This window comes from Sorex araneus, chromosome 6, assembly GCF_027595985.1.
Source record: "Sorex araneus isolate mSorAra2 chromosome 6, mSorAra2.pri, whole genome shotgun sequence".
Lineage (NCBI taxonomy): Eukaryota > Metazoa > Chordata > Mammalia > Eulipotyphla > Soricidae > Sorex > Sorex araneus.
In genome coordinates, this window is record NC_073307.1 from 71,314,283 (window position 1) to 71,342,244 (window position 27,962).

Here is a 27,962-nt window from a genome sequence, read left to right on the forward strand (position 1 = left end):
TCAGCTGGTTCCTAGAGAGCTCTTCCAGGCACAGAGCTGGGAGTGTGTGTGATAACAATGTTTAAGTCGTCAATGTTCTGACACTTGTCCCTTCACCAGTATATGTTTACCACCACCAATGTCCCCAGCTTTCCTCCTGCCCCCGCCTCCCACCAGTCTGCCTCTGTGGCAGGCACTTTTCTTCTTTCCCCCTCCTCCCTCTCCCTCCCCCTCCCTCCCTCCCTCTTTCCCTCCCTCCCTCCATCCATCCCTTCTTTTCTCTGACTCCCTCAGTCTCTCTCTCCCTCCCTTCCTCACTCCTTCTCTCTCTCTTTCTCTCTCCCTTCCTCTCTCTCTCTCTCTCTCTCTCTCTCTCGCTCGCTCTCTCTCTCCCTCTCTACCTCTATCTCTCCCTCCCTTCCTACCCCCTTTGAGCATTATGGTTTGCAATACAGGTATAGTGTAAAGTTTTTATATGTAACCTTTAATGTTATCAGCAATGAGTGTTTTTACCAACCATTCTTCGTCAGAATTGCCTTTCTGTTCCTTGGGGATTCCTGTTTCTTGTTTTTTAATTCATCCTAAATTTCTTTTATCTTCTGTTCACTTTTAAACTTTTCCGATCTTTTAGTTTTTAGATATTTTCTGCATCTTATTAAATAAATTTACCAAAGTGGGCTAGAAGGTTCTGTCTGATCTAGTTCCTGTTTATCCCTATGATATGTCTTTTTCAGGGAGCAGCCAAGTGTATTTCTGATAGGAAGGCTATCTCTGAAGCACCAGTGTGTCGGGGAGTGTGAGATCTTCAGGATGAGCCCATGTAAGCTGCTCCACACCCGGGCAGGAACATAGGGACCCAGGAAAATGGGCGAGATTGCTCATGTGTCCTGACTGGTTTGGATGAGGCTGAACATCTTTTTCTTTTGGCTGCCTTGGTAAATAATTTCCTAAATTTCGGTATACTGAAACTGTCAGTCTTCCTTTTCTCACAGATCGCTGGTTCTACTTAGCCTGTTTGTTGTCAGTCTGCAGATCTAGGTACTTCGCTTGTTTGTTTTCAGTATGAAGAAAAGCTTTCAGCTTTGCATGTTCTTCCTGTAACTCCTTTGTTGATGACCTCACTGTATTGAGCCCTTTAGAGAATGAACTGTAGGATGGTAATAAAAGGAGATTTCAGGGCTCTCTACCTTTGTCACAGGTCTGAGAGAACCTGGACCCTCCATAACATAAATTTCTTTTGAATTCCTTGTCTCAGCGCCTCCAACTGAATGAATGTTCACGCAATACCAGTGAAAATCAATTTTACCCACTGCAATTTCATAGTGCCCTGTGCCTTTCCTTCATGGCAAGTATTAAACATTTTCATTGACTCTCATTAATGCATGCCTCATTTGTATATAAGTTTAAAAGGGAAAGCACAAAAGACTCAAAAGGCCATAAGGCCTAATACACAGGAAATCCTAATTAACATTTTCCAAATCTCTGAATATAAAAAGTAGTCAGAATTCTAATATTTTAATATTGAGTGTTATAAATATTTCATTTACTTAGAAAAACATAATTACCTATATTTGTACACCTGTATATAAACAAAAAGCCCCAAAGTAGAGTAAGGATATGCCAATAGCCTCTTTCCTTTTCATCAATCACATTCTAACTTTTCCACCATGGTTAACTGATTTGTTTTATTTTAAAATACACAATTTTCTTTGCTTTTTTCTTACTATTCTGACCCAAAATCCAATTAATAAGAGGCAGAAATTCTATTTCTATCAACTTTTTGAGAAAAACTTTCTCCTAATAGTTTTTCAAACTATTAGGAGAAATACAGCAAATGGGCAGATACATAGTGCATTTCTGAAGAGCGTATTTGTAACCTTACAAAGAATATACTGAAGGAATTTTTTTTTGGTCATACCCAGCATTTCACAGGGGTTACTCCTGGCTTTGCACTCAGGAATCATTCCTGACAGTGCTCAAAGGATCATATGGGATGCTGGGATTGGAACCCGGGTTGGCTGTGTGCAAGGCGATTGCCCTACCTACTGTGCTATCACTCCAGCCCCACTGAAGGATTTACAGCCACATTCAAAATACTTTGAAGAAGTTTGATTGACTGGTCCCATGAAGCAAACATCTGCTGGTTCAGGCCCTCACAACCACTAGTATGATATTAGAAGCTGAACTAAAAAAAGTCACAGAAATGAGCTTATTATTTGGCCCACATTTATGCTCCTCTTCAGCATGTTATTTTTCTAGATACTGAAACAAGGAATGTGCTCCTTTCTCTCTGCTGGATCCCTCACATTGTCCAATCTAGTTTTATTTGTGAAGAGCTACCCAATTTATTAGGCACTAATCAAATTCTAAGAAAATCCAGCTACCTTCCGTACTTAATAAAATTCTATTGAGAAAATACCTTTCCTGCCTTTCTTCTGTGAGCAACAGTAATGTGACAAAAAATCAATCACCAACTTAAAAAAAGTAAACAGAAAAGCCAAAGAAACCCAACTTTATTATCTTTTATTTGTTAACCATATTTTCATTAAAATCCTAATCAAAAATCAAGAACACATAAGCACAAGACTGCAAATCACACTCCAATTTGTAATTCAGAAGGCAAGGTAAGAAATCTTTGATTATAGATATAACTATTTGAGTTATGTCAATAAATATGATCTTTTAAATCATAAAAATATTATCTTTTAAAATTTAAGCCAATGCATCTATAGTTTTTCTTTCTTTCTTTTTAAATGAGAACCACCCTAACAGTGCTCCCCTAGGTGTGTGGGTCTGGCAATCCCATGTTTCAGCTAGCAATAGAGTGCTTGGGCTAGCAGTGCTCATGAGCTCGACAGAACTGTTCAGAGACCATGTGGTGATCTGGATCAAACTCAGGGCCTCTATCATAAAAAACTAAAAACTTTTTAAAAAATTTTTTCAGGCTTAATGATAATTCAGTAATAATTTACTTATAAGCATGAAACCTGTATGATGTTAGGCATGTCAAACATGCTGCGCTTTGTGATTCTCACAGAACTAAAAACCTTGGTATCTGTCAAATCACATTGAAGAATGAACGAATGAAAGCACTGTAATTAAAAGTGCTCATTCCCCAGCGAGCATCACAACTAGGTATGTGAGCCCAGCAATCGACCATGTGATCACCTGAGTACTGCAAACAAAATGTTCACAATCTCCAAAACCGAAGTATAAAAGACCACACCTAATATGCCAAAACCAAGGATGGCTGTGAATGCCACTAGTTTCTTGTAAGAGCAAAGGAAAGGAAAATATGTAGGTTAACTTCTATGAAAAATTATTAGCTAATTTTTGAGAATACAGCTACTTGAAAAACATACACGCAGGACCAAAGTGGTGGAACTCGTACTTTGCATGCAGGAGGAGGCCCAAGATTAATCCGCGACCTGGGAAGCTGGGGGCAGCCCAAGAGGATTGCTCAGAGTGCCCACAGAGGGCACATACGCGCATGCACACCACCACCACACACACACACACACACACACACACACATGCACACACACACACATACAAAATTCAGCATCATAAATTAGGATTCAAAATGGGGGTGAGGGCTTTTAAGCACTGCTCAAGAGTTCCAGGGGTCACGAGGGCAATTTTCACCCAATTGCTCCAGCAGTTCAGTGCATGAGTCCAGGATGCATCCTGGGAATCTGCTGTGCACACACCCAAACCACGGCACTGTTTCACCAGGACATGTGCTTTTGTTTGTTGGTTCTTGTGCCTACTTGTGAGTGTTTGCTCAGGGGATGTGCCCATTTCAGTACTCTGGCGTCATTCCCACAGAGCCAGGGATTGAGGCCAGGCATTGTGCATGCAAATCATTTTATCGCAGCCTGTTATCTTCTGGCCACAAATTACATAATTTAAAAACTTTTGTGGTCATTAATATTTTGTTATAATCTAGTGTAAAATAAGCAGCATCTTCCCTAAATAATGGAGATACATGAATAGTATCTGACAGATTGATAGTGTTACATGGGACTAGATTTAATAATCTGTGAAAAAAGGTCCATAGCTGTAATAGTGCAACTCCAGATCTATGAGAGATTTGAACGATACAATTCCAAGGAAACCTGTAGGATAACGGTTGGTTGGCCCTTCCTTCCTGGCCTCTGGAAGCTTGTGTGTGTCGATTGTCCCTCAACCACTCAATTACCTTTGTCTCCTGATCAGACTCTGGCTTGTAAATATTGTCTTTCTCTTTTCCTTAATGTCCTTTGCATGGTTAGTTATTTCAGAGCAGTTGCTTTCTGTATGGATACAGGAAGGCAGTTAGAAAGACAAGCCTGTGGCTTGGGAGTTTATTGGCTCCAGATAATATTACCTCCTGGACCTCGCTCTCTCCACTTAAGCCTCAATTGCCCTTACTTCCTAGATCCCCAAAAACAGGGTCCCGACGAGAGACTGGATGGAGCCAGGGTAAGGGGTGAGTTATGAGCTACACTGGCATCGAAATGGGCCTGGCTAAAGTGCCCTAAAGCTTAACTATAAGTTAAGAGCTTGGTTGTGGACAAATTCTGTCATGAACCAAAAGCACTAATTAGATTTGGACCCTGCTGGGGTTAGGAATGATTGATCTGACCTGAGCACTGTAGTCTGAGCGGTACAATGTCGCCAGGAGAGTCACCCTATATACCTAAAAGTGTCTATTACTGTGTCCATACAGAAATGGTAAATATTAGAATAATTAAAGATGATAATCAAGTTTCAGGTCTAAGGAGAGGAGAAACACACCTAAAGGCTGCTTTGCCCTCATGGGCTGCAGGTGGTCGAGAAGTCTGGAGAAACTTTTTTGATCCTGCTTCCTGTGGGGAAGCCTGGTGAGAGGATAAAAAGAGCAGCTGCAGGGAGCATGGGGGCGGGGGATTGTTGAGAGGGGGATTGTAGGGAGAAATGGATTGATTGATGGTTTGAAGGAGAGGCGGTTACAGAGACAGCAGAGAGAGAGAGAGAGAGAGAGAGAGAGAGAGAGAGAGAGAGAGAGAGAGAGAGAGAGAGAGAGAGAGAGAGAGAGAGAGAGAGAGGAGACACACAGCAGGAAAACAGAATCGCAGAGAGCCGGGGGAGGGGGGTGTTGGAGAGAGCTGTGAGAGACTGAATAAACAGCAACTAATCAGCAACCAGCTTGGCCCTAGTTCTTCCTTCATCCGTCCAAGGCAGCAGCTGTCCCGGGTGGAGAAGTGGCTGGAGAGCACCGAACGGGGGCGGCGAGAGCGAGCCGCGGGAGAGCTGCAAACACCTTGCAAACGCCCTTTCACGCAGGATGCAGAGTCATCCCTGCACTAGCGAGGGGCTTTGCAGCCTGCGGTGGGGCATTTCGCAGCTCCCCGAGAGCACGGAATTTGATTTTTACAGAAAACACTTGGCGGTCAGTGGCTAGAAACATAGATTGAGTGTTGCTTACTTAGAGCAGCAATAAGGAACATTGGTAGGGCAGTGGAACCAGAGGAACAGAGATGACGCCAGGTCATCAGTGGAACCAGAGGAACAGAGATGACGCGAGCAAGAGGAAGCAGCTGCAGCGGGCGCCCCTGGTGCCTTACCCGCCCCAGGACCTGCGGGGAGGACATGGGCACCAGCAGAGTGAGAGCAGCACAAAGCGCAATTGGGAGCAGCTCTGAGGAAGGTCAGGAGGGAGGAAGGAAGATGCAGAACTGGGCACACGGATAACGCCTCCCCTTAATGTTTCCAGGCTGGGGACCGTTTCGTCATGGCAACTGCCAAGGCGGCTCTGGCTCCCCGCCGGAAGGCAGAAAAGAGACCAGGTCAGTTTCCCCACAGCTCTTTTCCCCCACAATGGCTGAGTTGTTTATTTATCCCAAATCTTTTCAAAGCATTTGAAAGTAAAAACCCCACTGAATATTTAAGGACGCGAATTTAGCAGTACTCTTAAAATCTGGCGAAACAAAGTTCAAAATGAAGTGAAAATCAAATTGTTAAGCAATTAGAAAAACGGAGGCTAGGTTGTTATTTGAATATAGTGTGATTATGTGCCAAAAGAGCAAAACGAATTAAGAATTTAATTAAACACAAGTGACAAATATAAACTAAACAATGGGTTTCTTGAATAGTAATACATGCAAATAAGAAAAATAAAGTTTCTGCTAACGCTATTGTAAGTGTATACCTATAATTATCTAGTAAAAAATTTTAATAGTATGAAAATTTTTGATTCATATTTACTTAATATTTATAAATATTTCCCAGTAATCTTAAACATTAAAAATTAAAGAAATATGATTTCCCTTACAATAAGATTCAATATTATTCAATTCTAAAATTGAAATTCATTAATTCATAGGAAAATATATACTTTCTATATAGCAAAGTTTCTGAAGGTGATGTTAATTTAATAAGTGTTATAAAATCAAAAATTAAGTTTTTATATCATATTTAGGGACTGGAGCGAGAGCACAGTGGGTAGGGCGTTTGCCTTGCACACAGCTGACCCGGTTCGATTCCTCCATCCCTCTTGGAGAGCCCAGCAAGCTACCGAGAGTATCCGGCCCGCACGGCAGAGCCTGGTAACCTACCCCTGGCGTATTCGATAGGCCAAAAACAGTAACGAGTCTCACAATGGAGACGTTGCTAGTGCCCGCTTGAGCAAATTGATAAACAACTGGATGACAGTGCTACAGTGCTATATCATATTTATATAGTTTTATATATTCTAAAATGTATTATTTTGACAAAATGCCACTGTAAAGTTATAATTTTTTTTTTTGCTTTTTGGGTCACACCCAGCGATGCTCAGGGGTTACTCCTGGTTCTGCACTCAGGAATTACTCCTGGCAGTGCTTGGGGGACCATATGGGATTCCAGGGATCGAACCCGGGTCGGCCGCGTGCAAGGCAAACGCCCTACCCGCTGTGCTATCGCTCCGGCCCCCATAATTTTGTTTTTATACAAATAAAAGTGAGAATAACTCGGAGTTCCACTAAAACATAAATGACCAAACTATTTCCAAAATGAGGCCATTCAAATAAAGCTAAATAGATTTCCTTAGGATGCAACTTTAACAGTATTTTCCCACTTTCAAAATTAAGAACACACTACCACAATAATTTTTTTGTTACTGGATGGAAAACAGCTCTGTAAGGGGTTTTATTTTTACACTATTTCCTAGCAACACCCTTTAAGCAAGAATTTTTTTATCTATATCATTGTTTATCTATATCAATCACTCACACCTGTTAAAAATGCTTAAATACATTTCTTTCATACTGTGAATTTGGCGTGCAGGCAGTAGCAAAAGGAGAAAAGGGATGTCAGTGCTATAACCATTAGGGTTTTCTTCTTCAATTTAGAACACATGTGAGGAATGACATGCGAAGCTTTCCAGTCACAATTATATGGTGTCTGAAATACAGACACAACTTTATTATTCTTATTTTCTCAAGACTAGAAGTAATAACTTATTCTGAAGATTATATTTAACATAAAAAGTTCTTTATTATTTATCTTCAACGCAAATTATAATCACCTGGAAGCCTTGCACAACATATTAATTACCTCACTGAAATTCCCAGCACTATGCCTGAAGTTAGGCGTGAGTTCCAGAGGAGATACTGAGATACATTTTGAAGTGAAAACCACTGCACTGTAATCACGTTCCTAGCCCATGTTTCTCTTACATGATGGATAATGTTTTTGAGTTAATAAATGAAAAAAAGGCATTTCCTCAAGCATATGTTAAAAACATTAACATTTACAGAGATTTACTATAATGAGTCAAAAATAAAGTTCAACAAATAAAATAGAGGGCAGGATTGACAGCCGACCTGAGTTTGGTGCTCTGCACATATATGGCCTCCTGAGCACCCAGAAGTATGGGAGAGTACAAAGTCAAGGGTAAACTTTGAACAAAACTAGGGGTAATCCTTGGGGCTGGAGTGATAGCACAGTGGGTAGGGCATTTGCCTTGCACGCAGACGACCCGGGCTCGATTCCCAGCATCCCATATGGTCTCTCGAACACTGCTAGGAATAATTCCTGAGAGCATGAGCCAGGAGTAACCCTGTGCATTGCCATGTGTGACCCAAAAAGGAGAAAAAAAACCTAGGGGTAATCCAAAATTCCAAATAGATATAACAAATAGTAACTGCACTGCCAGAGAAATGACCTGACTCACAAATGGTCTGAGCCAGAGAGACACCTGCAGCTGACCACCCCAGCTCTGACACCCCTAAAGCCGCTGCATTTTCGCCACACAGCACCGCCAAACGAACAAAGCCAACAGCTCAATACAAGCACAGAAACATTAGATGGGGGAAACTGAGTAAAAGTTCACTAAACTCAATGAGCTCAAACAGTAACACAGAGGTTCAACTTGTACTTAATAGCTCAATAAATTCTCAGACCATGACTTTAACAACACTATTAGGAGAAATATATTGTCACAACCAATATAAGGTACACTTTTTTCTATATACCTAAGAAAACCAAAGTCAAGTCTAATGGTTATATGCTACCTACACGTATAAAACAAAATTTCTCAGAATAGCCAAGATGTGATAACAACCCAAATGACTATCAAAAATGTCTTCATTGTTGGATAAAGATAGTATGGTAAATAAAAACAGTAGAATACATACATCCATAAGAAAAAAATTCTTCCATTTGTAACAGCATGAATGGACCTAGAGCACCCATTACTAAATACGACAAAAAGACAAGTATTATATGAAATCACTTCATATATAAAAAACACAAGAAGACAAATATTTTTCAAAAAAGAGTAAAGTGATATTTAACAGTGGATTAGAGGAAGAAAAATGATGTTTAAGGAGAAAAATTTGCAATGAGTAAGTAAAAGATTTGGAATGGTCTCCCTGATCCTTTTTATATCACAGTAGGATGTAAAGCAAATAGCAAGGAAATAATAAATACCCAAAAGCAATGAATCTGGTCTTTAGAAGGAATCTTACCAAAGCAGGGAGAAGGAAAGAGATGTTGTGAAGGCAATAAAGCTAGTAGAGTAGATTAGCCACTTGCCTAGCTGCCGCTGACCCTGATTTAATTCATAGCACCACATATGGGTGGGTTCCTATGCAAAGTCAGGAGTGATCCCCGAGAACAGAGCCAGGAGTAAACCCTGAGCATAATTAGGTATGTCCCCCAAACAAAACAAAATTTCTCCACTTTTAATGCTGTTAATGACATTTTCTCTGAATTAAATTAAGAAAAGGCACAACTATACTATTTAAGTTAAATAAGTCCATGTATCTAAATTTAGAAGAATCATAATAAAGTATTTTTAAACGTTTTTCAGGTCAATTTCTTTTCTATATATAATTCCATGTACCTATTTTCCTGACACTTGCTTCTTCTGTTCCCTTACTTCATCGTAATCAAAGTCAGCTCTTAGAAACAGATAAGTGTCCATGTTTATCAGACTATTTTTGTTCTGTCTCTATGTATCTTTCCTATGCTGTCTACTTTTCTACCTGATGTCCAGGGTACAATTGCAATGAGAATTCTCTCTCCTGCCCTTAATCATTCCTTTCCCCAGTTTTACACACACACACACACACACACACACACACACACACGTGATCACATCTCTCTTTTCATTTGTTCATTTTGTTTTGGAGCCACACCCCGAGGACGTGTTTACCCCTAGCTCTGCGCTCAAGGATCTCCTGGCGGTACTCAAGAGTGTCTGGGGTCAGCCTCGAATGAGGCAAGTGTATTGTCTCTCTGTTCCCAATTATTTACATTTTTATTTTCAAAAGTGACTTGGAAAATTAGACTTGAAACTGGGAAAAATTATGTCAAAATGATACCAAAAATAACTTACTCAACATCTGTGATTTAGTGAATGAATGTGATGGCCTTGTGTTTATAATGTTACTAAACTGGCAACTGTGAAAAAATTGTTTTATCTATTTTGATTTCCTGACTGTAATAAGGAAATATAAGGTTTTTAAATTATTTTCTATACCCATAGCTAGGGCTGGAGCGATAGCACAGCAGGTAGGGCATTTGCCTTGCATGTGGCCAACCCAAGTTTGATTCCTCTGTCCCTCTCTGAGAGCCCGGGAAGCTACTGAGAGTATCCCGCCTGCATGGCAGAGCCTGGTAAGCTACTGTGGTGTATTCGATATGCCAAAAACAGTAACAAGAAGCCTCACAATGAAGACATTACTGGTGCCCACTCAAGCAAATCGATGAACAATGGGACGACAGTGCTACAGTGCTACAGTGCTACCCATAGCTAAAAACAAATGAGGATTCTCATAATATATCTGTTCTTATTTTTTTGAGTGGTTCCTAAGCATATGATTTCTGAAGCCTAAACACATAATAAAATGGTGCAAGCTACAAATCAATACAGCAAAGTGGAAGGCTACAAAATTAATATACTGCTGCACTTTGTACATTTCTATTTTTAAAAAATAGAGAAATTTTAAAAAATTGAATAACCCTTAAAATTTAAATCATAACAATTCTAGTACCCAGGAATAAACTTACAAAGAAGGTAAAATATACATATGAAACTATTACAATAAATTAAATATACAAAGAAAGTGGAAAGTATGCCATAATTATAGACTGGAAAAATTAACATTATTAAAATGGTCATGTAACCCAAAGATTTAATTCAGTGCAATACATATCAAAATGCCAAGGGCATTCCTCAAGGCCAAAGAACAAACTTTACTGAAAAACCACTAAATAGCTCTAGCAAATTTGAGAGGAATATAAGAACTATAAGGATCTCCAGGGGCTGGAGCGATAGCACAGTAGGGAAGGCATTTGCCTTGTACACGGCCGACTTGGGTTCGATTCCTAGCATCACATATGGTCCCCCAAGCACCGCCAGGAGTAATTCCTGAGTACATGACCCAGGAGTAACCCCTGAGCATCACCAGGTGCGACACAAAAAGTGAAAAAAAAAAGAACTATAGGATCCTCAACATTAAACTACACTACAAAGCTATAATAATAATAATTTTAAATATTAAATAATAAATTTAATATTTTAATAATTTTTAAAATCAGCATAGTTAAGAAATAAAAGCAGACACTAAGAGGAATGAAATAGAATGGGCATTGTAGAAATAAACTATGATAAATATGGACAATTCAAAGGAGCCTAGAAAATAAAGTGAAAAAAGGACAGTCTTTTCAAGAAATGGTGCTAGAAAAATTGGATATCTATTCGCAAAAGAACAAAACTGAAGCACCATCTCATATTTTGTACAAAAGTAAACTCAAAATGTATTAAATACGTATATGTAAGACCTCGATACATACAAACAGTGGCATAACACTCCATGATAGTGATCCAGTAGTATCTTTAGTGACCTTATTGGAAAGGAAAATAAACATCAAACAAAAAAGCTTCTTCAAAGTAAAAGAGCCATTACTAAAACAATGAGATTCTACTAAATGGGAAAATATTTACATACCGTATCTAGCAAAAGGGCTAAAATTCAAGCTATATAAAGCACTCACATAAAACAAAACAAAACAAAACCTTTTTTAATTTGAAAATATGAGGAGAAGAGTTGGGTAGACATTTATTAAAAAAAAGGCATTCCAACAACTAACAAGCATTTTAGTAGAAAGCATATTTTAACATTGTACTTTCTGTGTGTAAACATTGACAGTGTGGTAAACCAATGTTACTACAATGAAAAATTAATAAACTCAGGTAAAAGTCACATTTTGAATGGGATTAGTTTTAATTAAAATGTATTTGTCTGTTATTGCCTTATACTTTCATTGTGATAGACCAGACTTTACTTTCATACACAAAAATCAAATTATATTTTCTTATCCCATTTCTCAATTTTTCATTTTCTCTCCTTTCTTTTTCTGTTAAAACCATGTTCAGTTCTAGATTTTCTTTATTTTTCTTCCTTTTTATCTTTCATTTGACTCATTATGTAGAAACTGTACATTATTTAGAAAAAGAAACAAGGGAAAAAGGACTAGACTGTATAGAGCATAAAATAATTAAGGAAATTTTTTTTCTTCTGAATTTGGTACTTATTTGAGCAGCAGAATATCTGTTGTTTCCTCAGAAATTTTTATTAAACTAAATGACTCCAGATAACACATACCAGAGAAATTATTTTTCTTAATATAAGAAACATGTAGAAAAATTTTTTGAAGAAGTGCTACATTAAATACTAATTAAGTATTAACTCTTCTGAAAGGAAGCAAAGTATCTTCTCTACAATATTTGATGAATTAGTTAACATGAATTAGAGTCAAAAAATACTCAAAAATATCAATATGAAAAAGCATGACATGAATTTATTCTCTGCACCTGGGTGAACTTCAAGACACAACTATGTTATTAATTAGTCTTTAAGACAAGATTGGGAGATATGATCTCACTGTGTCCTTCAGGCTTCCTATTCATATTGATTTTATTTATTAATAAGATTAAATATAAATTAAGTTAAAAAGCATTTATCTAGCTCATTTCATAAAAAGCTGAAAAATGTGAGTCTCATAACAAAGAGGAAAGTGTAATTTTCTATTACATTAAGAGTAAGCATGTAATTGGGGCTGGAGCAATTGTATAGCGGGTAGGGTGCTTGCCTTGCGCGTGGCCGACCTGGGTTTGATTCCCAGAATCCCATATGGTCCTCTGAGCACAGCCAGGGGTGATTCTTGAGGCAAAGCCAGGAGTAACCCCTCTGCATTGCCAGGTGTGACCCATAAAGAAAAAAAAAGTTAGCATGTAATCCTTATAAAGACTATGATCTTGTATTTTGAAAAAGATCGTTTATTATATTTACACCATTATTTATTCTTTCTATATTTTCCATAAATAAGTATTTTACTTTTAATTTTTATTTATTTAATTTCAAGTTTGGTTGTTGTAGTTTGGTTCTCACACTCAGAGTATTATTAACTATAGTTTATAACTCTATACCACCAATATACCTGAAGCCCTACTTACTCCCCCTCTTATCTCCCATTTATCTTTCTTATTCTCTTCTTACCTTCCCTATCCTTCTCATTAAATACTTATTCATTCACTAAAGAAATTCCAAAGTAAAAATCTTAAGTTAATTAATTGCAATCAAGACATTAACAGTACTTACAGAATTTAGTAAGATTATTAAAAGTCTACTCTGTAAAGATGACTGAAAAAAATTAAACAGTTCTGTAATGCACCTGTGGTTATAACACACACACAAAAATATCATAAAAGCTGAACTGAACACAGGATCCTGTGTGAAGGGTCTTATTTAGAAAAAGCACCCAAAAAATAAATAAGTAACCGTTGCCTTAAGGAGATTCAACTCTGCAGATCACAGAACTGTGGAGAAATTTAGAGCAAAGGAGAGTGCTTCCCTGCTATGGGGAAAGAGAAGGGAAAAAGAGAAAGAGAGCAGCAAGCTAATGCCAAACATAAAACACCAACCTAAAGTGGAGGCATGGGAGGGGAGCACTGACAGAAATTATTTACAAAACTTTAGCTGTATGCCAGCATTCAATATGAATCTGGGGTCCTGTTGAGCCCTATATCATGTTCTTCCGCTCCTGGCATGAACTGAGCAACTGTTTCCGAGGTGAGTCTCCCAGTAGGGCTGTAGCCAAATAGGTCCACTGGGAGCACTGATGTGGCAAAGCTCCATAGAATATCATCAATTGCTGAGCGCAAAAATGTCTATAGAATTCAATTTTATGCCTGAACTGGGTATGAATTAAAAGTATAGAGATTTGTGAAAGAAAATAATTTTTCAAATGGCAAGAAGGAATATTTAAAAATGCTCTATATCACTAATCATCATGGAGATGCAAATCAAAACAACAAGGAGATATCATCTCACACACAGATACAACATTCATAAAAGAAAAAAAAAAGAACGACCAGGTTGGTGCAGTTGTGTGAAGAAAGGGACTCTCATTTATTGTTGGTGTGAATGTCAACTGGACCAGTCTTTCTGGAAAACAATATGGGCATTCCTCAAAAAACTAAAAACTGAAATTTTGTATGATCCAGAAATGCCACTTCTAGGAATACAACCCAGGGGCCCGAAAACATACATCAAAAATGCCATCTGCACTTCTGTGTTCGTTGCAGCACTATTCACAATAGCCAGAATCCGGAAATAACTCAAGTGCCCAAGAACAGATGACTGGTTAAAGAAACTAGGATGGTACATCTACACAATGGAATACTATGGAGCTGTTAAGTAAAATGAAGTCATGAAATTCACTTATAAATGGATGGACATGGGAAATATGCTGAGTGAAATGAGTCAGAAAAAGAGGAACAGGCATAGAATGCACTCATTTGGGGATATAAAAAAAATCATAGCTTTAGACTTATACCCAATGAAACAAGGGTCGGGAGGATTAGTCTGTGCTTGGAAGTCTGCCTCAAGTGCTGGGGGAGAAGGTAATTGGGATAGAGAAGGGACCACTATGACAATGAGTGTTATCTCATGGTGACATTCAGTCCTTGTATGAGAGATTACTAAGATGTTGTTACTTCTGTGTTTATGTTTTGTTAATCAAGATTGGTTGTCTTCTACATTACATCCCATCCAATCTAGTATGCTGCTACAGTGTTGTAGAGATATCTCAAGACCATGCTCTCCAGTAATTCTAAATTTTTCATGAGTGTTACAGCTTTGGTGGGTGTTTCAGTGGGTGGCAGCATTGGGATGTGGAAATCCTGGAGATTTCAGTCACAAAACATGTTAAGGACAGTAACTTTAATCAGAAATCTTTTTTGGCAGTCACAATTCACACTGTACCCCTTAATCATATAAATCTTTATGATCTTGCAAATCATAGTCACCTCAACAAAAAAAATAAAAAATAAAGACACTTAAATGTCATATTCTTGATATATGTTGCATATATCATATATGATAGGCATATAGAAGGGTTTAGTCACACTTCTTGTTTGCTTGTGGGCAACACTACGTGGTGTCTGGGGGCTACAACTTACAACTTGCCTATGGCTCAAAGATGCTCCTGGTTCTGGAAAAGCAAGCAGTGCCAGAAATCAAACTCTGGCCCCCATGCAAAGTATTCAACACAGTCCTTTGAGTTATAACACCAGTTCAATTAATACACTTAAATATATTTTGTGTTACTTCAGTGATGAATTTAATGAATTATGAAAATAAGTATCACATTGCTTAGCAGAAAGCATATAATAGATAAGAATTGGAATCCACATTACTCTATAAATGGGGAGTGCTTTATTCTCTCATGAAAATATAAAAGGTAGTAATTTTGCTGTGACACAGTTAATAACACCCATAAACAATAAATTCACTAATAAATTAGAATTCTGTTCTTCATTCTCCTTTCTCATAATTGCAAATCAATATGACCTTCAGTTTTTCTGAATTTAGTATCTATTGATTATAAAGACTAATATAATCTAATTTAATCCTTAGTTTTCCATATGAGAAATGGAGACTCATAAAGTTCAACAGCAACATTCTTATTTTTAAGTATAAGCCATCAACATTTATTTTATGAATATAAATTAAGTAATAATTTTCAGACTATCAATTACATGAGCAGACCTTTTAAGAATGAAATTTACCGATAAGGGAGCAAGATACGTGAAGTGGAGCAAGGAAAGCCTCTTTAACAAATGGTGCTGGCACAACTGGATAACTATATGCAAAAGAATGGGCTTAGACCTCGACCTGACACCATGCACAAAAGTCAGATCAAAATGGATTAAAGACCTCAACATCAGACCACAAACCATAAGGTACATTGAAGACAAGGTCGGCAAAACCCTCCACGATATTGAAGATAAAGGTATCTTCAAAGATGACATGCAGCTGGCCAACCAAGTGGAAACAGAGATCAACAAATGGGACTACATTAAACTAAAAAGCTTCTGCACTGCAAAAGATACAGTGATCAGAATACAAAGACAATCTACAGAATGGGAAAGGTTATTTACACAATACCCATCAGGTAAGGGTTTGATATCAATGGTATATAAAGCACTGGTTGAACTCTACAAGAAGAAAACATCCAACCCCATCAGAAAATGTGGCAAAGAATTGAACAGAAACTTTCCCAAGGAAGAGATAAGAATGGCCAAAAGGCACATGAAAAAGTGCTCTACATCACTAATCATCAGGAGATGCAGATCAAAACAACCATGAGATACCACCTCACACCACAGAGACTAGCACACATCCAAAAGAACAAAAGCAATCACTGTTGGAGAGGATGTGGGGAGAAAGGGACCCTTCTACACTGCTGGTGGGAATGCCGACTGGATCAGCCCTTTTGGAAAACAATATGGACGATTCTCAAAAAAATTAAAAATTGAGCTCCCATTTGACCCAACAATACCACTGCTGGGAATATATCCCAGAGAAGCAAAAAAGTATAGTCGAAATGACATCTGCATATGTTCATTGCAGCACTGTTTACAATAGCCAGAATCTGGAAAAAACCCAAGTGCCCTAGAACAGATGACTGGTTGAAGAAACTTTGGTACATCTATACAATGGAATACTATGCAGCTGTTGGAAAAACTGAGGTCATGAATTTTGCATATAAGTGGATCAGCATGGAAAGTATCATGCTAAGTGAAATGAGTCAGAAAGAGAGAGACAGACACAGAAAGATTGCACTCATCTGTGGAATATAGAATAACAGAGTAGGAGACTAACACCCAAGAATAGTAGAAATAAGGACCAGGAGGTTGACTCCATGGCTTGGAGGCTGGCCTCACATTCTGGGGAGAGGGCAACTCAGAGAAGGGATCACCAAATATAATGTGGTCGGAGGCCATGCGGGGGAAGGGTGATGCGGGCTGAATGTAGACTAGAGACTGAACACAATGGCCACTCAACACCTTTATTGCAAACCACAACACCTAATTAGAGAGAGAGAACAAAAGGGAATACCCTGCCATAGTGGCAGTGTGGGGTGGGGGGAGATGGGATTGGGGAGGGTGGGAGGGATGCTGCGTTTACTGGTGGTGGAGAATGGGCACTGGTGAAGGGATGGGTTCTAAAACTTTGTATGAGGGAAACATGAGCACAAAAATGTATAAATCTGTAACTGTACCCTCATGGTGATTCACTAATTAAAAATAAATAAATTTTTAAAAAATGAAATTTACCAAAAATCATCAATATCACAGAGCAAAATTGTCACACCCTGCTTATTCAGTAAAAAATTGGTTTATAACTTATCACACTGTTAATCATTACATGTAATATACAATGCACATTATGAATATGACAGTGTATTAGGTATATATACTGTTCCTTATGTTGCTAAAAGGTAAACAGCTGCAAAGGATGATGGTTTTACAGTTTTTGGACATAGAATATTACATTGTACAAATCCATCATTTACAACACTATAGCAAAAATTTCCATATGTAGTGTTTCAATTATAATTTGCCAGCCAATAATAGCAAATAATGCACTGCACTTTTAGCATTGTCATCCCCATTGTTCATCGATTTGCTCGAGTGGGCACCAGTAATGTCTCCATTGTGAGACTTGTTGTTACTGCTTTTTGGCATACCCAATATGCCACGGGTAGCTTGCCAGGCTCTGCCGTGCAAGCGGGATATTCTCGGTAGCTTGCCAGGCTTTCCAAGAGGGACGGAGGAATCGAGCCCAGATCAGCCATGTGCAGGGCAAACGCCCTACCTGCTGGGCCATCGCTTCAGTCTGGTGCTGGGAGTGGTGTTCGAAAATCGTAGGCATAAACTCAACTAAGAAAAACTTTGTAAATCACGGTGCCTCAATTAAATTTTTTAAGTAATAAAGTATAATTGTTCATATTCCATGCATGCTAATCTTAAATCAGAGGTAGTTTAGAAATATGATATTTTAATACCAAAAATTTTTTTCACACAATGGTCATACTTCACATTATTTTGCAAAAGTTTTGGCACAAAATCTGTAATTATGTAAAATATTCATGCTGAGAATATTTCAATAGATTCTCATTTCTTAATCGGTGTATATGAATGATTTATTCTAACATATACCTATGGTTAAGATCTAAATATTTTATGTGTTTTGAATCACAGTACAATGATTCTTTTATAGGCATTTCCTTTATGGGGGTGTGGAGAATTACTGGAAGATTCAATGCTGGGGAGGACAATACCTTCCAAGAATTTCCTTCCATTTTAATGATTGTTTCTTCAAACTGATCGTTTAGAGAAGAAAAAGCAACTAAATGTAATGACTAAACAATGCATTATAATGCAATTCATTTATTTAATAATTTTAGAAATCAATTGCTTGAATACTAAGCTAGAATTAAAAGTCTACCATTAGAGGAAATTGTCACAATTCTAAATGTTGTCATTCCCCTTCCTTCTTGCTTTTTGTTCTAGATATTGTCACAATATTTATAAGCACACACTTTGTTCCAGTACTCATATACTTGGCTGTAGTACTAGTATGTTCTTGCTTGTTGTGCACACTGCACACTTAACCTGAACCACAAGAGCAGTACAAGGAGGATTGCATCTGATTATGTGGGAATGTGGGACTTGTGAAAACAACCCTATGAAGTAGACACTACCTGTTGGATTATAGTTCTAAGCATTTTAAGAAGTAACATTGTTTTGTCCTTTCTTACCCCGCAGTAAGCTTAGGTTTATTGAGTTATACCTACCATAGTGCTCCCGTGGCACACCAAATTCCATGAGGCATACCCAATTTCATTGGGTACTCCCAACCCTCTGGTTTACCTTTAACCTTTTCTTTGTGCTCTTCCTCCCCTGTTAATCATTAACATCCCCAAATCAGACCCTGTAACCTGTAAGTTAAATTCTTCTGAGAGCTCTAGATTTTGTATTTGTGAGATATTGCTTTTCTCTTTCCTTTATGTCCTTTACACTGATTATTTTAGAGAAATGCCCTTTTTGTATATAGACACAGGAAGACAGTTAATGCTGTGCTTTTGTAATGTGGCAGTTAATTGATTCAGAAAAATATTGACTCCTGGGCATTTGTCATATTCACTTGACTCAAGCCTCAGCTGCCCGTAGTTTCTAATACTCCAAAAGAAGAGGTGAGGAGGTGGGAGGGGTCTTGGTGAAGGACAAGGATGGACCCAGGGCAGGTCATAAGCTACCTTGGTATCAAAAAAGGACAAGCTAGGTGCTGGAGTAATAGCACAGCGGGTAGGGTGTTTGACTTGTACTCAGCCAACCCAGGTTCGATTCCCAGCATCCCATATGGTCCCCTGAGCACATCCAGGGGTATTTTCTGAGTGCAGAGCCAGGAGTAATCCCGGTACATTGGAACAGTGTGTCCCAAAGAGCAAAATAAAAAAGGGACAAGCTAAGCGCCATAAGAAGTTAAGATTACAATCATGGAACAAACAGACATGACTCAAAGAAGTGACTGAATAAGGACCCTGCTAGGGTTAGGAATGATTAACCTAGCCTGAGAACTGTAGTCTGGGATATATAGCAAGATGTCCCCAGGAAGAGGTACCATTTAAGCATCATAAATCTCTGTTTCCATAGGAAATGATTAGAAACATTATTAAGTAAATTTAAAATGATCATTTAAATGGATTACTAGCAAAGGAAAGGAGAAAGCAATATGCCCTTAGGTGGAATTCCACCCTCAGGCAGATCTCCTAGTGGGGATCTAGAGTGTTGAGCCCCTAGATGAGATTTTGTCCGTGGGTAGATCTTCCAGAAGAACTTTCCCTGAAGAATAGGCTTTAAATCTGTGTATTGTGTATGACAATGTTCAATCACAACTCTGCGTAATAGCTACCCCCCAACCCTTCATGATTTCTCTGTAACTAATGCTGTGAGACATGCATAAACAGCCATTGATTACCAACCAGCCTGGTGGCCCACTTCCTTCATTCGTCTATTGCTTCCTTCATTCGTACATCATCATCAGCCCTGGGGCGGGGGAGGGGGGCGGTGATCCATCCCAAATGCACCAGGGAACCCTCAGGTCACTGCAGGATGGTGAACGACCACCCCCCCCACTCACCCATCAGAACAACAACACTACCAATGGAATTACAATACAGACTCGTGCAATTTTATATTATAAATAATATCCACCTTGGTTACCAAAAATTTGTTGTATCATTGCATAAAGCATGTAATTTTGATGAACTAATTGAAATTTGTTGGAACCATTAGAGCTGGTAAGGGTTACGATACTACATGGTGCAAGCCCCAGAGTTTAATGACAGAACAAGAGCTACTAGGCTCAGGGTCACAGCAATAGTGCTGAGAGAAGACTCAGTGGTAGTTGGAAGATACCAGGAACACAACCAACATTCTTTAGGGGGTTATGTGTTACCTGGGACTGAATTTGGACCTCGTAAATGCCAAACTTGTCCTTTGACCTATATCCTTGATACTGTATGCTCAAGGAGGACTTGACATCATATCATCCTGTGTTTCTCCTTTTTCTAAGTTAATTCATTTAGGACGATATCGTCCAGATCCATCCATGCTGCAGCAAATTGCATGATTTCATCAATGCTTACTGCTATGTAGTATTCCACTGGATATATATACCACATCTTGTATATACATATACTTGTGTATTTATATACTTCATGACCCACTGATCTGTTGTTGGACATCTAGGTTGATTCCAAATCTTAGCTATTGTACTGAGTGCTGAAATGAATAATGGTGTGCATACAACCTTCTATATGAATGTTTTTCTGCCATGGGGTTAAATGGTTAAAAGAAGAATTGCTGGGTCATATGGCAGCTCACATTTAAGTTTGCTGAGAACCCTCCATAACATTTTCCATAGGGATTGAACCAGTCAACATTCCCACCAGCAGTGAATGAGGCAGGCTTGGGAGCGGAGGGGGGTGGAGCCTGTGAACACTGGTGGACGGAATATGAACATTGGAACATTGTACATCTAAAACCCAACAAGAACAACTTTGTAAATCACAGTGTTTTCATAAAACAAAATTTGGGGAAGAATAGGAGGACATTAACACCATTAAAGTTGTTTCCACAGTGAAAGTTACACATAGTACTGAACATAGAAAATAAATCTATGTAGGGGCCAGAGAGAGAATACAGCAGAAAAGTTACTTCCCTTCCATGAAGCTGACCCAGATTCAATCCTGGCACCTCATATGGTCCCCTGATCACCAATAGGAGTGATTCCTGAGCACAGAGCCAGTAGCAAACCCAGAGCACCACTGGAAATACACCCCCCCAACACACACACACACACACACACGAAAGGGAAAAGAGAAAAAGATAAGAACTGTGTTTGGATTTGTTTTATTGCAATTTAAAATTGTGAAACGATCTTTCTGTCAGATAATATTCTTTTTTAAGTTTTAGACCTTGACAAAACTCTCCTGCGAAGTTTCATCCAAATACATCTATTGTAGAAATTATTCATGTTCTTCCTCTTTTCGACTGAGTATTCTAAAACACATAACCACTTCTCTCCACATTTTTTTTGTATTTCATTTGACTTCTGTGTTTCTCAAAAATGTCCTATATATTTAGCATCTTCAGTAAGTTCAAAGAAGCAATGTACTACTTCAAACCATCTTTATTAAGATGAGACTCATCAAGACACCTATTTTCCTTCCTTCCTTCCTTCCTTCCTTCCTTCCTTCCTTCCTTCCTTCCTTCCTTCCTTCCTTCCTTCCTTCCTTCCTTCCTTCCTTCCTTCTGTTCTCCTTCCCTCTTTTTGTCCTCTCTTTTTTTTCTTTAAGGGGAAGTTTCCCAGCCAGTGCTCAAGGGACTCCCATGAAAGTTGGCCACCAGGCCAGGGGGTGAGAGCACTGCTGCTCAGGTTGAGCAGTGTTAGGGAATATTGGGATATCCCTGGATGTTCCATGGTGTGATTCCAGGGTGCTGGTGGATCACTTGCCACCAAGGGTTAAACCCGGGTTGGGAACTTGTGAGATATGTCCTTTAAGCTGAATTCTATCTCCCCAGCCCTAATTCTTGGGACTTTGCTAGATATAACTTGTCCTGTATCTATAATTGACTCACAATACAAAATTGTATTTATTGATTTAAAAATACTTTATTGCATCCCTTCTGCCTCATTGTAATTCATTTCACTATAACTATTATCTTCATTATATAAACAAAAAATTCTTAAGGGGCTGGAGAGAGTACAACAGGTAAGGCACTGGCTTTGCACACAGCTGCACCAGGTCCATAGCCGGCACCCCACATGGTCTCCTGAAGAACACCAGGAGTGGTCACCTACATGCAGGGTCAGGAGTAAGTGCTGAGTACTGCAGGTATGTCTCAAAAGCAAAAACAAAATAATCTTAATAAGTGTTAATGATAAATACTAATAAATTGCATTGTGCTAAATATGGGACATATAGATATAAGTAGAATAATAATTGTTCAGAGGAAGTCAAAAGATAATTTTTATTCAAAATAATTTTAAATATTTAATTATTTTATCCTTATGATTAATATAACTTATACATATAACATAAATTCATTTTTATTAAAATCAAAGTATTTTTACTTATAGATTATCTGTTCCAGTTCTAAATCACAAAACATTTTCACATTAATTTTTCAATCAATCAGCACCAATCACCCAAATTTGCCCTTTATAATGTAATTCCCATAAGAAATATTAGAAAATGTTTATATAGTCACTAGTAAAAGTGGGACTTTGCGCCAGGCTGTTTCCACTTGGAGTGCCCCAGAGGGGGCGGGTGAGAACCCTCCCCTCCCAAGAGACCCAGCCCGGGCAGCTGACCTCCACGACCCAACTGCCGCCACGCTCCAGGCCGCTTTTGGGACTGCGCTACACATTATAAGACACTTCCTACCCATTTTCTATAATTACCATACCATATTTAATGAAGTTCGGACCGTAGGCAACAAGTCGTAGAGAGTTATATAGCTCTCAGAGAGCCTGGCAAGCTACTGAGAGTATCCCACAAGCACGGGCAGAGCCTGGCAAACTACCTGTGGCATATTTGATATGCCCAAAACAGTAACGACAGGTCTCATTCCCCTGACCCTGAAAGACCCTCCAATCCTCCAACTGTTGGGAAAGAAGAGTAACGCTAAAACCTCAGAGTTGGAAGGAATAAAGATGTTACTGGTGCCCGTTCGAGTAAATCGATGAACAATGGGATGACAGTGATACAGTGACACAGTAAAAGTGGGAAACAAAGGAATGCAAGGAAGCTGGGGACATAGCTTCAAGGCTGAGCACATGCATTTCTTGTGGCAGCCCTGGGTTGGATCTCTTGCACTGCTGGGAATAAACCAAAGCCAGAGACAACAACAAGATGGGTATCTAAATCTTCGTGGCCAGGTATGTTTCTGAAATCATCCCGGATTTAATCTTCACTGAGATTGAAGTCCTCAAGAATAGATATGCTGACATTACTGATGTCAGTAATGACATATACATTTCCAGTTACAGATATACTTTAGAAGGTACAGCCTAAAATATATCTAGGCTTCACAAAATTTGCTTGTATGATCTTCAATCATGTGATACCATCGCCTTCTGGTAAATTCTCCTTCCTGGTTTTGCTCTGCTCTGTGTGGGGGCTACACACAGTTCGGGGCTTCCTACTGGCTCTGTGCTCAGGGTTCAGTCCTGGCATTGCTCAGGGGATGATATGTGGTGCCAAGGATCAAAGCCGGCTCTGCCACATGTAAGGCAAGTACCTTAAACGCTGTACTATATCTGCTCCTATTTTGTTTTCATTTGTTTTCGCTATGACAGGTCTTGGTGAAAACTCCAGGGATCATGTCTCATCAGTGTAACTACTGGCAGTACCCAAAGGACTGTGTGGCACTGGGAATCAACTCTGGACTCCCAAATGCAAAGCATGCCTCCAATTCTTTAAGTTCCCAGACCCATAGATTCTGGTTCCTTAATTTAACGTATAATAGAAGTCAGTTATTTTTTTAAAATCCTTCAGTTGAGCCAGGGAGAGCTGAAATGACTGAATACATGTTTTGCATGGGAAACACCTGGCTTTGGTGCCTGGAGCCACCGTCTGCCCCTCCGAGAGTAGCCTCTAACATACAGCCAACAGTATCCTTTGAGCACTTCTAAGTGTGCTCAATTAACAATAATTAAACAATAATTAAAATTAACAATAATTCTAAATGTTAAAATTTTTCTTAAATTTGACATATACATTCAAAATCATGAATGTATTTCAAAAAGATCAACTAATATAATGTACAACTTAAATATACAGGTTTAGAATTAATTAAATGTGATTTTGAAAGTTTATGTAATTATTCATTTAACATTAATTCATTCAACAATATTCAATATTTATTGAAGACTGACCTTATCCATAGCATAGTACTAGACTTTCAACATGCAAAGATGGACAAAATAGGAACAATGTCCTTTCCATTTCTAATTAGATATAAAAAGCTCCCTTGGATAGGGGCTGGAGCGATAGCACAATGGGTAGGGCGTTTGCCTTGCACGCGGCTGACCCGGGTTCAAATCCCAGCATCCCATATGGTCCCCTGAGCACTGCCAGGAGTAATTCCTGAGTGTAGAACCAGGAGTAACCCCTGTGCATCACCGGGTGTGACGCCAAAAAAAAGAAAAAAAGCTCCCTTGGATAATATTAATTTTTCCTGCCAGTATTACAAAAAAATAAGTTTATAGGTTAGGTAGAAGATGAAAGGAAAAATTGGTGTTAAACAAGTTCATATTGGTGGTAAATGAAAATGTCCTCTTCAATTAGAGCCCATATTTCTGTAAGAATATCAATTGGAATAACAAGAATAAGCCAAGCCTATGACACAAGCCATTTAAAAACTATCATATAACTTAAGTACAAATAATTTTCTATGAATAATTATGAATAACAATCTGAGCATTGCCAGGTTTGACCCAAAAGCAAATACAAAAGATCAAGAATGTAGGCAGTCGACATGAAAATCAAAATTTAAAGATAAACAACTAAGAATAGTAGAAATAAAAAATAGTAGAAAGTTATCTACCTGTAGAAAGTTATCTATCTGTATAATCAGATTATAACTCTGATTATCTTTCTATACTCAAAATTACAGATTCTATAAATTATAGATTCCTATAAAATAGAATCTATAATCACAATGTAGCCAACTTTGGAAACAGGAGATTTGTGATCATCTCCTTTATTATGATGCCACTGGTGCTATTTTTAATAAAGACAAAGACATTTTACTAAAGATTATTTTCAGATTTTGATAAGCTAATAAATTTCACTCTTGTAGGGTAATTTTTAACACATATTACTTCTATTATTTTTCCATCCAGATTCATATATTAAACAAACTAGAGCCAGAACTCAAGTTATAGAAAATGTAACACTGGGGGTTGGGGGCAGAGCAATAACAGTGAGTAGAACACTTGCCTTACGTGTGGCTTACTAGATTCAATCCCCAGCATCCCATGTGGTTCTCCTCTTTGCCCCAAACACATTAGGAGTGATCTGTGAGCAAGCAGCCAGGAGTAGGCCCTGAGCACTGCCAAATGTATCCCCCAAAATAAAAAACAAATAAAAACCAGGATCAGGGTGTGAGGGAATCATCTCCTGATAAAGTTACAGACTAAATTCCTTAACTGTGATTATAAAATGATAATCAGAATTATCTTTCTATACATAGATAATTTTCTACTTTTTAAATTTCTACTAATCTTAATTATTTATCTTGTTATTTATTCATGCTGACTGACTACTTCCCAGTTCCTTTGTATTTGTTTTTGGGTCATACCTGGCAATGCTCAGAAGTTTTAGCCAGTTCAGTACTTTGGGTGATGCTCTTCATAGTGATCAGGGAACCATGAACTGACACAGAGAGAACCCAGACCTCTAGCATGCAAGCCATACACTCTAATATTCTGAGCCATCTCCTAGTTCTTCAACAGAATTGTCTTATTTTTCACCTAGCTTCCCTTCTTGTCAATACTATTTCATCTTCTGTGTTTAAACTTCTATATGCCTTCTAGGTCCTCCCTTAGACTCCTTCACAACCACCTACCTTGCTGCCTTCCTAACTTGCCAAGAAATTTTAACCTAGTCCAGATCTAATTCATCTCCAATTTTCCACTTGGATATATCAAAATTTTATCTATGAAATGGCCTTCGTGCTTACAATAGATTATAAACATACAATCTTGGGATTAGAAAGCGACATCAAAATTCATAAGGCGCAAACATGCATTCAGGTACCAGAGAGACAGCACAGACAAAGGTGCTTTCCTTGTATGTGGCAAACCTGGGTTCAATCTTTGGCACTGCACGACTGAACATACAGTCCCCTGAGTGTCATCAAGAGTAATCTTTGATTGGTTAATAGTCAGAATCTACCACAAGCGTGTGTGGGGCAGAGGGTAGGTAAGAAAGAAAAAGAACCAGTATAACAGTAATGGTTGGAAATAATCACGCTGGATAAGAACTGAGTGACAAAAGTAGATAAAGGGATATACATGATAATCTTTTAGTATCTGTATTGCAAACCACAATGCCCAGAAGAAGAGAGAGAGAGAGAGAGAGAGAGAGGGAGAGGAGAGAAGAGAAGAGAGATCCTTGGCCACAGATGCATAAGTAAGGCTGAGTACAGCCAGGTATGGAGAAGGAGAAGGAAAAGAAGGAGAAGGAGGAGCAGGAGGAAAAAGAGGAAGAGGAGTGTGGGGGGGAGATGGAGGAGAGAGAGAGAGAGAGAGAGAGAGAGAGAGAGAGAGAGAGAGAGAGAGAAGGAAAAGTAAAAGAAACATGCATTCAGATGATTCATTATCTCAACTTTGTTCCTGATGGTGAAATAAACCTATAAGTAGTAAATTTAAAGATCTAAATTCAAAAAATTTCTTAATTTTTTTCCCAGGTGATCATCCATAAAAATTAATTGTAATTACTTTTGAAACTGGAAACTAAGCATAACCCATCGTATATTTCCCTCATATTATCTGGGAAATATTTCTTATCTGACTATCAGGTATTTTCAATGAGATTGGTTGATGGCTTGAGTTGAGACTAGAATTGCTTTTCGGCCTTTTGGCTGAGATCAAGTGTTGAGTTGAGACTAGAATAATGACAGAGTTTTAGATAAATAAAAGTATAATGCTACAAGGACCCCTGAATAGACTCCAGAATGCTATTTTGGTAGTTTTGCTACATGATCTTATCACTAATCATAGGGCTTTTCATACTCTTGTCATCAAGCCAGTGCAACAAGTACCACTGCCATTAAACTTATTACACAAAATGTTGTGTGTGTTTTCAGTCAATACCTTTAGATTTCAGTGATACCTTTAATACCATGTGCTCTTTCTCATTTTCCTTTTCCATTATACCAGCTCTTAATAAGTCAACCAAAATTAAGAGGCATTTGAGCAGAACTGAAACCATGACTCAGCACCAGGAAACCTGTAAGAAGGCAGTTATTTCTTCCTGACTTTCACTAAGGGAAAATTCCACCTGTCAAGTTGCTCTGTAACTCAGAAGTCCTGAAAATTTCAACACATTCTACAATACAGGGAGTTTTGTGCCAAAAGACAATCAGAAAGTAAATAGGAAGCCAAGCTGTAGCAGAATTTACATACACTGTAAAGTGCTTGAGAAGTAGTTTTCCTGTGACATTACTATTTCTTTCTTTTTTAAATGAGTGATGACTATTATATGAAACACATTTAATCTATTACTGTTTCTTGGTTGATTAACAAACGTATTTCTTAAAACTTAGCAACAACTATTTAAAGAAATAGATATATGTGATATATTGCATTATTTTATAAGTGACATGTTACAGCATACACATACTAATATTGTAATGTGTTGAAAAATTTTAAAGAATTTTCTGCAGTTATAGTTTCTTATTAAAAATTTAATACTATTTTCCTGCCATAAGTGAATATCCAGGAATTTACATCATGCTGCAAATTATTTGTCATGTCATTTAAATGCCACTTCAATTCACAAATATATAAACATTATGGAACTGTTTTTTTTTTCAGTTTTACAGA

General features: G+C 38.2%; 1 protein-coding gene across 7 annotated transcripts in view; it reads right to left on the bottom strand.

Moving 5' to 3' along the window:
• Positions 1–27,962, bottom strand: part of CNTN1 (contactin 1) — a 336,636-nt gene that overhangs the window by 204,431 nt on the left and 104,243 nt on the right. Inside the window, exon 2 of one of the 7 annotated variants that reach the window (XM_055143919.1) lies at positions 12,583–12,680. The exons of the other annotated variants lie outside the window; for them this stretch is intronic. The gene's annotated coding sequence lies outside the window, so the exon portion shown is untranslated. The remainder of the gene's footprint in view (positions 1–12,582; positions 12,681–27,962) is intronic. 7 annotated transcript variants of the gene reach the window in all.